The sequence below is a fragment of the Chrysemys picta genome, chromosome 1, assembly GCF_011386835.1.
Source record: "Chrysemys picta bellii isolate R12L10 chromosome 1, ASM1138683v2, whole genome shotgun sequence".
NCBI classification, from domain to species: Eukaryota; Metazoa; Chordata; order Testudines; family Emydidae; genus Chrysemys; species Chrysemys picta.
The window spans coordinates 341,504,963-341,521,367 of NC_088791.1; the positions used below are offsets into that span (position 1 = coordinate 341,504,963).

Consider the following 16,405-nt stretch of genomic DNA (forward strand, 5'->3'; position numbering starts at 1 on the left):
AGCAGCAGCACTTTTGCCCGGGACCCATTCAGTGACACAATGAGCATGTGTCAAATATACAGCTAAGGGTAGCATAAAATCCCTCCTTACCTGTAAAGGGTTAAGAAGCTCCCACAACTTGGTTGGCACCTGACCAAAAGGACCAATAAGGGGAGAAGATACTTTCAAATCTGTGGGGGAAGGTTTTTGTTTTCGTGTTCCTTTGTTCTCTCCGAGTCAGTGAGGAACCAGGGCAGGGAAAAATACATTTCCCTAAACCATATCTGAACTAAGCATCTAATATTACAGAAATAGTAAGTAATAGCAAGGAAATGCATTAGATTATCTTTTGTTTTAGCTTGTGAATTTTCCCTGTGCTAAGAGGGAGGTTTATCCCTGTTTTTGTAACTTTAAAGTTTTGCCTAGAGGGGAAATGTTCTGTGTTTGGAATCTTTTTTGTTACCCTGTAAAGTTATCTTCCATCCTGATTTTACAGAGGTGATTCTTTTATGTTTTTTTAAATAAACTTCTTTTAAGAATCTGATTGTTTTTCAGTGTCCTAAAGACCCAAGGGGTTTGATCCGTGCTCACTTTGTAACCAATAGGTTAGGATATTATTCTCAATCCTCCCCAGGAAAGGGGGTGTAAGGGCTTGGGAGGATATTTTGGGGGAGGTAGGGCTCCAAGTGGCCCTCCCTGAATGTTTGTTTAAAATCACTTGGTGGTGGCAGCGATACCAAGGGCAAGGAAGGAATTTGTGCCTTGGGGAAGTTTTTAACCTAAGCTGGTAGAAATAAGTTTAGGGGGTCATTCATGCGGGTCCCCACATCTGTATCCTAGAGTTTAGAGTGGGGAGGGAACCCTGACAACATGGCATGCTGACGGAAAATGCTAGAGCAGTGCGTGTGCAGTGTTAATAGACGGTTGAGGGTTTGGGAGCAACAAGCCAAGAACAAGCTGCAATGAGCTGAGGAAAAATGGGAAGTGGCAGTTTTCACCAGATCCGAATGCAGCTAAATATGAACATATTTACATTAGGCTGGGGGGCGGGGAAAGAGGCACACCACAAACCTCGCTGACCCCAGGGCTATTTCCCTGCCAAATTTCAAAGCCCTGGTGCAAACTATGGAGGTGCTAGGGCACTTAATTGTTCACACTTCATTATGGAAAAAAAGTGTTAAGCAGCCTAAATAGAGGGGGTCACTGCCACTCCCCCAGTAATACACACTTCCACATAAACTGGTCTCTTTGAGGGGTCTGATAATAAATATTTGATAAAATGTATCAGTATCTCAGGTCATATTTGCTGGCACAAATTCCATTGATAAGAAGGTATCAACCATGAAGATCTGGCCTTGGTGCAGGTCAAAGCTTAGGCTATGTCTACAATACCGCGGTAAATCGACCTATGCTATGCAACTCCAACTATGTGAATAACGTAGCTGGAGTCGATGTACCTTAAGTCGAGATACCGCGGGGGGGGGGGGGGGTGTCGATGGGAGAAAATCTCCCATGGACTTACCTTACTCTTCTCGTCGGGGGTAGAGTACAGGGGTTGACTGGAGAGCGATCTGCTGTCGATTTGGTGGGTCTTTACTAGACCCACTAAATCGATTGCTGGTGGATCGATCTCAGAGCGTCAATCCCGGCTATAGCGTAGACCTGTCCTTAGAGAAGTTCCTCTGTTGAGCCAGCCAGCCTTGGTCTCTTTCTTCTCCCTCGGGAAGGCTATGTAGGTCACAGCAGTGTTCGTGTCTGGGAGGAAAGATGGTCACAAAAAGACACCAAACTGAGAGTTAAGGAAATCAGGATTATAGTCTCAGCTCTCCCACAGAGCCCTTCTGTGGCAACTCAAGCCTTCCGCGCCTCAGTTTCCCATCCATCAAACTGGGACAATGCTTCCCTACCAGCTTCACAGGCATGTTGGAGAAGCTAAGCTCATTCATGTCTGCAAATTGCTTGAAGAGCCTCAGATCTAAAGTGTTCTAGGAGGTTAAAATGTTTTATTAATGAGCAAAATGTCTATTCATTCAACACTACCCACTCTGTATGCAGATCAGACGGGTCTATCGTTGTCCGTCTGTTTAAGAGAGTGCAGTTCAGTTTGAAGAACCGAGAGACCATAGGCAGCCGAAGATCTCTCAGCTCTCAATTGGGGCACAACCTGGTCACTTGCTTGGCGTCAGGAACAAGTCACGGAGTAGCATTACACATCTTCTATTAGGAGATTTTTCTTTTGCTTACCTACAGCATAGGCCACTACCAGAGGCAGAATATAGAATTAGATGGACCTGCCGTGGCAGTTTCTGTACCAGAGTTCCCAATGCGCAACATTTAACAGGCAAGAGTAAAGGTGATGACTTTGTTGTCTGGGAGCCAGAAACAATCAAGTACTACTTATGGCCTTGGGCAAGTCCCTTATACTCTCTGCCTCAGTTTTGACATCCTTAAGGTGGGGAGGGGGGGGTGAAGAGGAGCATTTACCTAACTGTGACAGGGATGTTGGAGAACTAATCAGAGCATTTTAAAGATGACCTCTGTATATAAATGCCAAGTTTTTCAGTCAGTCACTCACACTGCATTAATTCGAATTATGAATGTTTGGTGCTTAGATACCACAATGGGGTGTGTGTGTGTGTGTGTGTGTCGGTTCGACGATGACGTTTTCATGCTCTCTTTTTGTGCGTTCTGGGGTGACGCATGCTCATGAGCAGATCAGGTAGACAAAGTCATTGCTGAGCATCTTGGTAGCGATAGCAGTAGTATGACGTTTTTCCCTTGCAGCTAACAGTTGATTATTTCTGTCCTCTTGAAAGGCTTGGAAAGCTCTGAGTGCTGTGTGTTGCCATGCTAGTTTATTTAACGCAGGCTTCTCAAGGTCATCCGGTTTTATTGCCCCGAAGTGTGTGCTGTTCTCGATGCTGTCCTTGTAGTGCCTTCTGCGTCGGCCTTGATTCCAGTGTCCTTGTGCCAATTCTCCATAAAAAATGTTTCTGGGGAGTCGATATTTAGGCATCCTAATGATGTGTCCAACCCAGCATAGTTGGGCTTTTAGCAGCATGGCCTCGATGCTTGTGGCATTTGACTTTTGGACAACCTCCAGGTTGGTAATTTTGTCCTGCCAACAGATCCCCATAATGGCACGCAGAGACTGCATATGGAAGGCCTCTAGCTGTTTGATATGCCGTTTGTATGGTGTCCAGGTCTCACAGCTGTAGAGGAGAGATGTGAGCACAATAGCATGATAAAGTTTTATTTTTGTTGAGAGGGTTATTGTTGTGGGATTTCAGGAATTCGTTACATAACTTTCCTAATGACTGAGAAGCTTTCTGTATCCTGTTCGTGATCGTTGTCAAGAGATCCATCACTGGAGATGTTGCTGCCGAGACAGGTAAAACTACCAACTTGTTTTAGTTGGATTCTACTGATGGATATACTAGGGGATATAGCATGGAGCGGTGAAGATGATTGGTGCAACCCCACAGTTTTTTCCAGGCTGATTCTGAGGCCAAACAATTTTGATGCTTCAGCAAAGTGATCTACGATGCACGGGAGATTTCCCTCTGTGTGTGCCAGGAGGGCACAATCATCCGCAAAGAGTGCTTCTCTTACTACTAGTTCTGTTACTTTTGTTTTTGCTTTAAGCCTTGTAAGATTGAAGACTGAGCCGTCGTGTCTGTATCTGATGTATATGCCTCTGTTCAGCCCATTTGTAGCTTGGTTGAGAACTTGGGTGAAGAAGAGGTTGAACAGTACAGGGGCAAGGACACAGCTTTGTTTGACTCCATTTGATATGGGAAAGGAGTCAGTGAGGTCTCCCTAAAAAAAGGACCTGATCTTGCATCCCCTCATGGAAATAAGCCAGTTTTGGTGGGCAACCAAGTTTGCTGAGGATGATCCATAATCCTTCTCTATTGACTGTATCAAATACTTTTGTCAGATGGATGAAAACACTAAACAGATTCATGTTTTGTTCGATACATTTTTCTTGTATTTGCCTGGTACTGAAAATCAGGTCTATGGTGCTACGACCAGGTCTGAATCTGCACTAAGTCTCAGGTAGATTGCCTTCTGAGACAGATGAAGTCAGTTGGTTCAGGAGGACACACGCAAAGATTTTTCCAGTGAAAGATAGGCGAGATATCCCACAGTAGTTATTGCAGACCATTTTCCTGGCTTTTTTTTTTTTTTTTTTTTTAAGAAAGGAATAATTGTGGCATCTTTGAAGTCTTGTGGCATTTCTTCGTTGTCCCAGATGTCAGTAAGGATCCGCTGGAATGTTACCACCACCTTTGGACCCACAGATTTATATATTTCTGCCAGTATTCCATCTCTGCCTGAGGACTTTCCTGAGCTCATCAAACTGATTGCCTTTTCTATTTCTTCAAGTGAGGGTGGTAAGTCAAGGTGGTGCTGAATAGGCTTTTGAGGTATCTGATTAATAGCACTTGTTTCAAGGGAGGATGGTTTGTTCAGAAGTTGACTGAAATGTTCAGCCCATTTCTGTTCCATGCCATGTTGGTCTTTGAGGACTATCCTGCTATTAGCCATCATGGGGGAAACCTGTGCCGACCACTGAAAGTCCATAGACTAGCTTCAAGGAATCAAAGAACTTTGTTTCATTTGTTTCCACTTACATTTGAGTGTCTTCTGCTACCTTCTCCCACCATTTATCTTGTATCAAGCATACTTGTCTTTGTGCCATGCTTTCTTTGTTGGTTTTTTTAAATCTGTCTCTCTTTGAGGTGGACTGAATATCACCTTGCCAGATTTGGAAAGCTTCATTTTTTCTTTCAAGAGTACTGTGATTTCCTCATCATTTTCATCAAAAATAGTCACAGTGAGCCCTTTTTTTCAATCCAAAGATGTCAGTTGCAGTTTTTTGTACTGTCTCTCTGAATTCCTCCCATGAGACAGGGTTATCACCAAGGCTGGTTTCTAGTGTATTTTGTACTTGTCTCAATAGGATGCATGGTTTAATTTAACAATATCGGGGACATCTTGATTGGTTTGGGGACATTTCAGGCACGTGGGTACAATATGTAGATTCAGTATTGACCTAATCATTCTATGATCCATCCAACATTCTGCTCCACGCATGGCTCTGGTGATCCTGATGTCCCTTATGTCACATTGTCGGACAATGATATAATCTATTAGATGCCATTGTTTGGATCTGAGGTGCATCCATATAGTTTTATATTTGTCTGCCTGTGTGAAGATGGTATTTGTAATTGTCAGGCTACGTTCTCCACACTTGCTTAGGAGTAGACCATTTTCATTCATTTTTCCAATGCCATTTTTTCCAATGCCACCTTGCCAGTTGCTGTTATCTTCACCTTCTCTTGCATTGAACTCTTCTAGGATGATTAGTTTGTCACTTCGTGGTGTTGACTTGATGAGAGAGTCGAGATCAGAGTAAAACTCTTCCTTAGCATCGTCAGGGCTTGTTAAGATGGGCACATATGCACATACTAGAAAGAATAGTAAATATGGCAGGCGACGAGCTTGGCTAAACAGTGAAATCCTTGCTGATCTTAAACGCAAAAAAGAAGCTTACAAGAAGTGGAAGATTGGACAAATGACCAGGGAGGAGTATAAAAATATTGCTCAGGCATGCAGGAGTGAAATCAGGAAGGCCAAAATCACACTTGGAGTTGCAGCTAGCAAGAGATGTTAAGAGTAACAAGAAGGGTTTCGTCAGGTATGTTAGCAACAAGAAGAAAGTCAAGGAAAGCGTGGGCCCCTTACTGAGTGAGGGAGGCAACCTAGTGACCGAGGATGTGGAAAAAGCTAATGTACTCAATGATTTTTTTGCCTCTGTCTTCACGCACAAGGTCAGCTCCCAGACTGCTGCACTGGGCAGCACAGTATGGGGAGAAGGTGACCAGCCCTCTGTGGAGAAAGAAGTGGTTCGGGACTATTTAGAAAAATTGGACGAGCACAAGTCCATGAGGCCGGATGCACTGCATCCGAGAGTCCTAAAGGAGTTGGTGGATGTGATTGCAGAGCCATTGGCCATTATCTTTGAAAACTCATGGTGATCGGGGGAGGTCCCGGATGACTGGAAAAAGGCTAATGTAGTGCCCATCTTTAAAAAAGGGAAAGAGGAGGATCCGGGGAACTACAGGCCAGTCAGCCTCACCTCAGTCCCTGGAAAAATCATGGAGCAGGTCCTCAAGGAATCAATTATGAAACACTTAGAGGAGAGGAAAGTGATCAGGAACAGTCAGCATAGATTCACCAAGGGGAAGTCGTGCCTGACTAACCTAATTGCCTTCTATAATGAGATAATTGGCTCTGTGGATGAGGGGAAAGCAGTGGATGTGTTATTCCTTGACTTTAGCAAAGCTTTTGATACGGTCTCCCACAGTATTCTTGCCGCCAAGTTAAAGAAGTATGGGCTTGATGAATGGACTGTAAGGTGGATAGAAAGCTGGCTAGATGATCGGGCTCAACGGGTAGTGATCAACGGCTCCATGTCTAGTTGGCAGCCGGTTTCAAGCGGAGTGCCCCAAGGGTCAGTCCTGGGGCCGGTTTTGTTTAATATTTTTATTAATGATCTGGAGGATGGTGTGGACTGCACTCTCAGCAAGTTTGCAGATGACACTAAGCTGGGAGGCGTGGTAGATACACTGGAGGGTAGGGATCGGATACAGAGGGACCTAGACAAATTAGAGGATTGGGCCAAAAAAACCTGATGAGGTTCAACAAGGACATGTGCAGAGTCCTGCACTTAGGACGGAAGAATCCTATGCACAGCTACAGACTAGGGACCGAATGGCTAGGTAGCAGTTCTGCAGAAAAGGACCTACGAGTCACAGTGGACGAGAAGCTAGATATGAGTCAACAGTGTGCTCTTGTTGCCAAGAAGGCTAACGGCATTTTGGGCTGTATAAGTAGGGGCATTGCCAGCAGATCGAGGAACGTGATCGTTCCCCTTTATTCGACATTGGTGAGGCCTCATCTGGAGTACTGTGTCCAGTTTGGGGCTCCACAAGAAGGATGTGGAAAAATTGGAAAGAGTCCAGCAGAGGGCAACAAAAATGATTAGGGGTGTGGAGCACATGATTTATGAGGAGAGGCTGAGGGAACTGGGATTGTTTAGTCTCCAGAAGAGAAGAATGAGGGGGGATTTGATAGCTGCTTTCAACTACCTGAAGGGGGGTTCCAAAGAGGATGGAGCTCGGCTGTTCTCAGTGGTAGCAGATGACAGAACAAGGAGCAATGGTCTCAAGTTGCAGTGGGGGAGGTCTAGGTTGGATATTAGGAAACACTATTTCACTAGGAGGGTGGTGAAGCACTGGAATGCGTTACCTAGGGAGGTGGTAGAATCTCCTTCCTTGGAGGTTTTTAAGGCCCGGCTTGACAAAGCCCTGGCTGGGATGACTTAGCTGGGAATTGGTCCTGCTTTGAGCAGGGGACTGGACTAGATGACCTCCTGAGGTCCCTTCCAACCCTGATATTCTATGATGGTAGCAAATCGCGACTTATTTAATGGTAACCAGAGTTTCAGGAGTCTTTTGTTAATGCCTATTGGAAAGTCTTCAAGACACTGCAAGAGTTTAGTCTTGATGGCAATTCCCACTCCATGGATTCTATTTTTGTGTGGTTCTTTTCCCTTCCAAAAGGGGATGTAACCCCCAGCCGGTTCTGTTATAATGCTCTCGTCTGCCAATCTAGTTTCACTGAGCGCTGCAATGTCAGTGTCATACTGGTCTAGCTCTTTTGAAAGGAGAGCTGTTCTTTCAAATCGAAAGCTATCGTCTTTGTCTACCATAGTCCTGATGTTCCAAGCAGCAATCTTTAGTGCTTTAAGTTATCTTTGGTTTTCGACCGCGTTGCGGAGGGCGGATCTTCCTCGGTAAGCTGGCCAGATTTAATTTGGGCAGGCAATGTTTGAGGCAATGTTTGAACCCCTTCCCTTACAAAGGGAGAGCAGTGCAATCCGAAAGAGGGCTGCTCTGTCACCTGGGGTGTTGCCGAGCTTCTCCACTGCCCTTGGGTCAGGGATGGGCGACCAATGCCCCAGGCCGCCTGCGCGCAGGCTTGTGGCTACAACTGCCAGGAATCGTCTTCACCTGTCACTTTGCCACTCCCCCATCGTCACAGGACTTTTAAGGAGAGAGGTGCATTGAATGACATGTGCGTGAAGTTGATTAAAATGGGAGAGTCGTTGGACTGGGACAATCCCATTCTCCTGGCTGCTGAAGCCTGGCCCAGTGGCACAAAGGCTGTTACAACTGGAGGTTCCTTTAGCTGCAGCAGATTGCCATGACTTCTGTAGTGCCCCATCATGCCTTTCACCTTCCACAATACGTTGCTACACTGCTTTTCAAGCCATTGGACCAATATATGGTCTCTTCCACCTTGGCTACTAGAACAATCTTCGTATGCTTTGGAGGGCAATCCCTAAATCACCGGTTTCCACACTTCTGGTTACCCTCACCTGGTTTAGCCCGCCTGCCGAGGCAGCTTACTGGGGTGTGGCTGCTGTCGCATACTTGGAACCACAGGAGAGAGCTCTCACCACAATGGTGGGAACCTTGGAAACAGTTTAGATAAAGCAACTCTACATTCTTCCAGAAAGGCTGACTTCTTTGAGACGATCTGATGCACACACTTTAGGTCCCACTTTAGACCCCACTGATCTGCCCAGTATGATCCCCAACTCCCAAGTGTTAGTGGAAAATGGGACAAATTCTGCCCTTAATCATACCCTGGATGCCCCCAGTCAAGTTGCAAGGCTGTGACTCACGGCAGGATTTAGCCCATCCTGTCTGAACTGCTACCAGAAAGGCTGCTCTACTGCTAGCAACGTGCAGAACAGCGTTCTGGAACTGATCAGTTAACTTACACTGACCAATTTGTTACCATCTCTCTGTTCTTGGAAAGGGCACTAGGAATTGAGAGGTTATTTCGGTTTGTCTGCACAACATCGCTGCAACTGGTGTTGGTTTTAAAACACCATTACTTGTATGTAGTTTTTAAAAGTATCAACATAGACCAGTGCATGCATAGGTGGGGAGCTATTGGCTACCTGCATGGATTAATGTCTCCTTTGTGCTGAACGTTGCGTAGCAAGATATGCTTTGTCTATAGACCACCAGACCAGGGGGATGAGGTGGACGAGGCTTTCTTCTGGCAACTAGCAGAAGTTGCTAGATCGCAGGCCCTGGTTCTCATGGGAGACTTTAATCACCCTGATATCTGCTGGGAGAGCAATACAGCGGTGCACAGGCAATCCAGGAAATTTTTGGATAGTGTAGGGGACAATTTCCTGGTGCAAGTGCTGGAGGAACCAACTAGGGGCAAAGCTTTTCTTGACCTGCTACTCACAAACAGAGAAGAACTAGTAGGGGAAGCAAAAGTGGATGGGAACCTGGGAGGCAGTGACCATGAGATGGTCGAGTTCAGGATCCTGACACAAGGAAGAAAGGAGAGCAGCAGAATACGGACCCTGGACTTCAGAAGAGCAGACTTTGACTCCCTCAGGGAACAGATGGGCAGGATCCCCTGGGAGAATAACATGAAGGGCAAAGGGGTCCAGGAGAGCTGGCTGTATTTTAAAGAATCCTTATTGAGGTTGCAGGAACAAACCATCCCGATGTGTAGAAAGAATAGTAAATATGGCAGGCGACCAGCTTGGCTAAACAGTGAAATCCTTGCTGATCTTAAACGCAAAAAAGAAGCTTACAAGAAGTGGAAGATTGGACAAATGACCAGGGAGGAGTATAAAAATATTGCTCAGGCATGCAGCAGTGAAATCAGGAAGGCCAAATCACACTTGGAGTTGCAGTTAGCAAGAGATGTTAAGAGTAACAAGAAGGGTTTCTTCAGGTATGTTAGCAACAAGAAGAAAATCAAGGAAAGTGTGGGCCCCTTACTGAATGAGGGAGGCAACCTAGTGACCGAGGATGTGGAAAAAGCTAATGTACTCAATGATTTTTTTGCCTCTGTCTTCACGAATAAGGTCAGCTCCCAGACTGCTGCACTGGGCAGTACAGCATGGGGAGAAGGTGACCAACCCTCTGTGGAGAAAGAAGTGGTTCGGGACTATTTAGAAAAACTGGACGTGCACAAGTCCATGGGGCCGGATGCGCTGCATCCGAGGGTGCTAAAGGAGTTGGCGGGTGAGATTGCAGAGCCATTAGCCATTATTTTTGAAAACTCATGGCGATCGGGGGAGGTTCCAGATGACTGGAAAAAGGCTAATGTAGTGCCCATCTTTAAAAAAGGGAAGAAGGAGGATCCGGGGAACTACAGGCCAGTCAGCCTCACCTCAGTCCCTGGAAAAATCATGGAGCAGGTCCTCAAGGAATCAATTATGAAACATTTAGAGGAGAGGAAAGTGATCAGGAACAGTCAGCATGGATTCACGAAGGGGAAGTCGTGCCTGACTAACCTAATTGCTTTCTATGATGAGATAACTGGCTCTGTGGATGAGGGGAAAGCAGTGGATGTGTTATTCCTTGACTTTAGCAAAGCTCTTGATACGGTCTCCCACAGTATTCTTGCCGCCAAGTTAAAGAAGTATGGGCTGGATGAATGGACTGTAAGGTGGATAGAAAGCTGGCTAGATCGTCGGGCTCAACGGGTAGTGATCAATGGCTCCATGTCTAGTTGGCAGCCGGTTTCAAGCAGAGTGCCCCAAGGGTCGGTCCTGGGGCCAGTTTTGTTTAATATCTTTATTAATGATCTGGAGGATGGTGTGGACTGCACTCTCAGCAAGTTTGCAGATGACACTAAACTAGGAGGCGTGGTAGATACACTAGAGGGTAGGGATCGGATACAGAGGGACCTAGACAAATTAGAAGATTGGGCCGAAAAAAACCTGATGAGGTTCAACAAGGACAAGTGCAGAGTCCTGCACTTAGGACGGAAGAATCCCATGCACTGCTACAGACTAGGGACCGAATGGCTAGGTAGCAGTTCTGCAGAAAAGGACCTAGGGGTTACAGTGGACGAGAAGCTGGATATGAGTCAACAGTGTGCTCTTGTTGCCAAGAAGGCTAACGGCTTTTTGGGCTGTATAAGTAGGGGCATTGCCAGCAGATCGAGGGACGTGATCGTTCCCCTTTATTCGACATTGGTGAGGCCTCATCTGGAATACTGTGTCCAGTTTTGGGCCCCACACTACAAGAAGGATGTGGAAAAATTGGAAAGAGTCCAGCGGAGGGCAACAAAAATGATTAGGGGTCTGGAGCACATGACTTATGAGGAGAGGCTGAGGGAACTGGGATTGTTTAGTCTCCAGAAGAGAAGAATGAGGGGGGATTTGATAGCAGCCTTCAACTACCTGAGGGGGGGTTCCAAAGAGGATGGAGCTCGGCTGTTCTCAGTGGTGGCAGATGACAGAACAAGGAGCAATGGTCTCAAGTTGCAGTGCGGGAGGTCCAGGTTGGATATCAGGAAAAACTATTTCACTAGGAGGGTGGTGAAACACTGGAATGCGTTACCTAGGGAGGTGGTGGAGTCTCCTTCCTTGGAGGTTTTTAAGGCCCGGCTTGACAAAGCCCTGGCTGGGATGATTTAGCTGGGAATTGGTCCTGCTTTGAGCAGGGGGTTGGACTAGATGACCTCTTGAGGTCCCTTCCAACTCTGATATTCTATGATTCTATGATTCACTGCAATTGGCCACAATTTCAAGAGAGATTAAAAGAAATGTAAAAATAAAAACATCAACATGGACAGTTTTAATGTAAAATGAACAGGCTGGGGGAGGGGGGTGAACACGGAAGTGAAGGAGTTTAAAACTTTTTTTGTTAAAAATAAATAAATAAATAAAATTATAATTTGCTCATCAATTCAATTTAAGACGTGCACACACTAACCCTGGGAGAATTCTGCGCTACCGCGCGCACGCAGAAAATGTTCTGCCCGCAGAATTTCTTTGCTTCCCTGCAGAAAATGACTGGGATGCAAAGGAGGGGTGGGCATGGGGACCACCAGGGGTGCAGTTTGGGAGGGGCATTGCCCCCCCAAAACAGAGGCAAGGCATGGGGGGCACACAGGGTTACCTGCCACTCCCTCCCCCCCCGCCTCATTTCTGGGAGCCTAGAGCTGCCCAGCTGAAAGAGGCTGTGGCACGGCGTGGCTCTGCTGGCTCCGAAGCTGGACGCTGCTTCCTGGGTCCTAGTGCCAGTCCCGCTCCCATTCTGTGTGCTGGCAGCCCTCCTGTTTTCTGTACAACAGTGAGTGCCCACAGTGGGGCTGGGAAAGAGGGGGCAGGAGAAATGAGGCAAGGGGGTTGGGGGGCAGAAGAGGCAGTGGGGAAGGAAAGGGAGTGGAATGGGGGGGAGGGGAACATCGGAGTGGGGGGGGAGGGGGAAATTGCAGGGGGAAGCAGGAGCCCAGCATGCGGCATCCCCTTGGCAGCAGCTGGGGCTCCCCCGTTAAGTAGGCCCATCTAACCCTCACCCTACTACAACTCACACTTCACTACCACTCAGCCTTGAATAGACTCCTCAAGATGGTCCCTCCAAGTCGGGGGGAGGGGGGGAAACACTACTGGTGGAGCAATTTGGTTACCTTGCCGGGCTGCTGCCCAAGCACTGAGACAAGAGTTCCTCTGGGCAACGTCCACCAACTCCTCCTTGGAGTAGCAGGCACCGTCTCGGGCGCTCTGCTGGGGGCTCCTCCCCAGATCCCTCTTTTTGACCCTGCAACCTGCACTCCTGTCCCTTTTTTCATTTTTGTCCCTGCGAGCTGTTGGATTACTGGGCTTTGTGGCCCCTCTGCCGCTGAGTAAGGCCTTCAGCCTGCTCGGTCACTCTGGAGCGGACCAGACAAGACCTGCATTTCTGGGAAATGCCACCCGTCACTGTGGGGGTGACCTTTGCTCTTCTCCGCTCCAGGAGGCTTAGAGCAAAGGGGAGAAAGTTCCAGGAAGTGGTTAATTGCAGACACACTAAACACAGGAAACACCCGCATAGGCCACCGCTGTGGCTTTCAAAGCAGCATTGTGTAGGCTTTCACAGCAGCACAGGTCTGCCGATTCAGGAGCCCCACTCCCAGCTACAAGTACTAACAGATTCACTGGCCAACGCAGAGAAGTTATTTCTCCCCCCATTCTCAAAGGTTGGGCCAGCCACACAGATATAAGCCGTCTCATCTCCTCCTTCCCAATTTACATCCTGGCTGCATAACACTGTTTTAACCTGGGCTCAGACATCTAACCGCAGGAAGCCTCTACTAGAAACAAATTGTGTTAACAGCTGGAGTGTCTGAAGGAATTGAGGTGCTACATTTTAATCAGTTTGGACCAGCACAATTAAGCTTTATACACACACTTATGCATGGTAAAATATCGTCTGTGGACAGGAATATTTTAAATCAATTAACAACTTCTCTCCATTGGTAATGAATCCATGCAGACAAGACACAGTAACTCAAGAGGACTTGCTTAAAACACCACCTCCATGCACCTCCAGGAGCCAAGACACATAAGCCTCCGCCACTTGAGCTAAACATCTCTGCCAGCTGGAAGCAGTATCAGCAATGTATTGTTAACCCCAAGTGCCCAGAAATCATAACCTGGCTTCAAAGGTGAGATTTAAAAATAATAAAGTGTTGGTTCCTTTTCTTTTCCTTCTGGTTTCTGAGCCTACGGGGCGCGTGCTTAGTTTATGGTTTCAGGCTTTTCTCCACAATTAGCACCAGAAACATTGTTTTCATTAGGAAGCAAAGTAAGATTCTCGTGTGACCCCATGACTCCACGAGTTGAGGCTTTAATCCACTATGGGAGGATCCATGATGAAATCTCACAGTTGGTAACACCAGCAATAGAGCCCTTAGCTCCTTCAAGCCAGCCACAAGATGTCAACACGAACTCAGAGTACGTTCTGTACTCCCCTTCCTGTTATTAGACTCGCCGCTCCTGAGTAGGAGCAAGTGTGGGCACCTTTGCGTACATATTTAAGAGTCCAGTACGTGCAGAAAGGGCCTAATCTAGCTCCTATAGATTCCAACGAAAGCTGTATCAAGCCCATATTCTTTAGGGAGGCTCCTTGTCTCATTTCTCACCTCTTCCAATCTTTGTTTTAAAGCTGTAATTTAACCGCTTTCAATAAATTTGGCTTAAAGGAGGCAGAAAAGAATGGAACACAGATTTCTCCTCACCTACTAGGTCAAATCATATAGACAAAAGCCGTATGCAACTGAAGGCCTTTAACCAATAACGGAGTACATTGTTTAGAAAATGACAACTATTTCTAAAGGGAAAAAATTCTCTTCAGGAAAACGTTATGATGTGGCAACTAACGGTGGTAGCCATCTTTAGTTGGGGGGCAGTGTGGCCTAGCGGCTAGAGCACTGCACTGGCACTCAGGAGTCATGGGCCCTATTTCCTGCTCTGCCATTTGCCTGCGGGATGATCTTGGGCAAGTCACTTTGCCGCTCCACGCCTCAGTTCCCCTATGTGTAAAATGGGAATAATGATACTGCGCTCTTTTGTAAAGTGCTTGGAGATCGACTGATGAAAAGCACTAGATAATCATCTTCAGGAACAACTGAGGTTCAGAAGAAATCCCCATCCACCTCCTTAAACCAAAGGCAGATGTTCTACAGTGGCGGCCATTAGAAGGGGCACTCTGAGCCATAGTTACCACCCCACCATTTCTCCCTATAAGTCTCCCCCTCTCCGCAGCCCCTTACAGAAGAAAGTAATTGCACTCTCTCAGATACAGCTTTAACGGAGTTAACAGGCTTTTTTATATTGTGTTCCAGTGAAAATAGTACATGACTAACCAGGAATGAGGGGCTATTAATAGATGGCAAATATGTTCTGTTTTGTGAGCTTGAGGCTAAATTTTTAATACTAGTAATCGATTGCAAGAAAAGTTCAGACATACCCAACTAGCATTCACTAGCCAAATACCTGACTATTGTTACACTCCTCACGTTGACTAAAGGGTCCTCAGTTGAACACCACAAGCGAGAAAGAGGAAAGAACAGGGTCTGACTTATATGAGAGTTAATTGATACTTGTTGATTCACACATCCACGCGGGTGGTGGGACAGCACCGCGTGCACACACAGGGGAGATGGCTCTCACATACACACAGGGGGGTGGCAGAGGGGGATAGCTCTCACATGGGTGTGTGTGTGTGTGTGTGTGTGTTACAGAGAAGGATGGCTCTCTCTCTCTCTCTCTCGCACACACACGCATAGGTGGATGGCTTGAGTCGATACAGCTTCGTTGCTCGCTCATAGCAGCTATGGACTACAGAGATCCCACTGCAACTGTGAGCCTGACTTCAGTTCAGAGCTTTTTTGGCTCTGCTGCTGCCTAGTGATTAACTACCCAGATGTTAATTATAGGATGTAAACAGCGCCCCAGCCTGACCCGTGACTGACGTCAGGAATTCACATCATGCTGCATGTCAGGGAGTGCTCCAGGGAAATGGGGGTTAGGCCATGCAATGCACTTACAGATGTGTTGCCTCTTTTTAAGTGACTGGACTTCTGTGTTTACATTGCAGTGGGTTGATGGGGTCTGTAAGTAACCGCGATTGTGGGACAAATTCTGATCTTGGGGTAACAGGTCAAGTTATATGTGAGCCAGCTAAGGGACAATCCCTTTTTGTCACAACATTGCCTGGCTTACAGCAAGGGCACTATCTAACAAGGTCACAATATTTACCGGAGAACTTCTCAAACCTGAGTCCTTGTCCATCCGTCCTGGTATATAAAGCAGAGGTCTAGCAGGCTTTAATCCATTGGAATTTTTTGTTGAGTTAATGCCCCATTACCTAACAAAGCAACCACCATCTACAGATAGCTTTGTCTGTCTCACACCCACCCACACCCCACTCCTCTACTGCTCAGAACAGGGCTCTTCCAGGCTACGTGACCCTGAGGTCACAGGAGCTTTTACAATGAGGAGCCGAACCCAGCCATCAGTTTAAGACGGCAAGTGCTTAGAGATCCTCCAAAGAAATCAGAGCAATAGCTCCATGACCCTCAGTAATCCAGCCCCCTAGCTGGTGGTCCCAGGAGAGTTGACTGGCCTCAGGGCAGTGGTTCTCCTTGTTTCCAGCTGCTAAGTGCATTAAAAGCAGCAAGACCAGGAGCGCCGCCAGCTTTTCCACCACCCTAGGCAGCGGAAGGTCCCGCCCCCCCCCAGAGGTGGTGGAAGGTCCCGCCGCCAAAATACCGCCGCGGTCGCCACCCCCCAAATCACAGCGTCCTAGGCGACCGCCTAGGTCACCTAATGGGTTGCGCTGGCCCTGAGCAAGACACATTGAAATATTTACCCAATATATTATCTTGTGGTAGTAACAACAATTACCTTTGTGGCAGAGAGGTTATTCTAATCACTAATGGGATGGGAGGTGTCCAGAATAAAATCATTCTGTGAAGATATTGTCCATACTATGAACAAGTCTGAGAACTTCTGAAGTTATAATATCTTGTCCAAGAGAAG

The 16,405-nt window shown here is 46.9% G+C and overlaps 1 protein-coding gene across 1 annotated transcript in view; it reads right to left on the minus strand.

The window, feature by feature from the left end:
* The window catches only part of GDPD5 (glycerophosphodiester phosphodiesterase domain containing 5), a 325,483-nt gene that overhangs the window by 251,404 nt on the left and 57,674 nt on the right, over nt 1–16,405 (minus strand). The window contains exon 3 of the mRNA XM_065581769.1: nt 1,502–1,734. The gene's annotated coding sequence lies outside the window, so the exon portion shown is untranslated. The remainder of the gene's footprint in view (nt 1–1,501; nt 1,735–16,405) is intronic.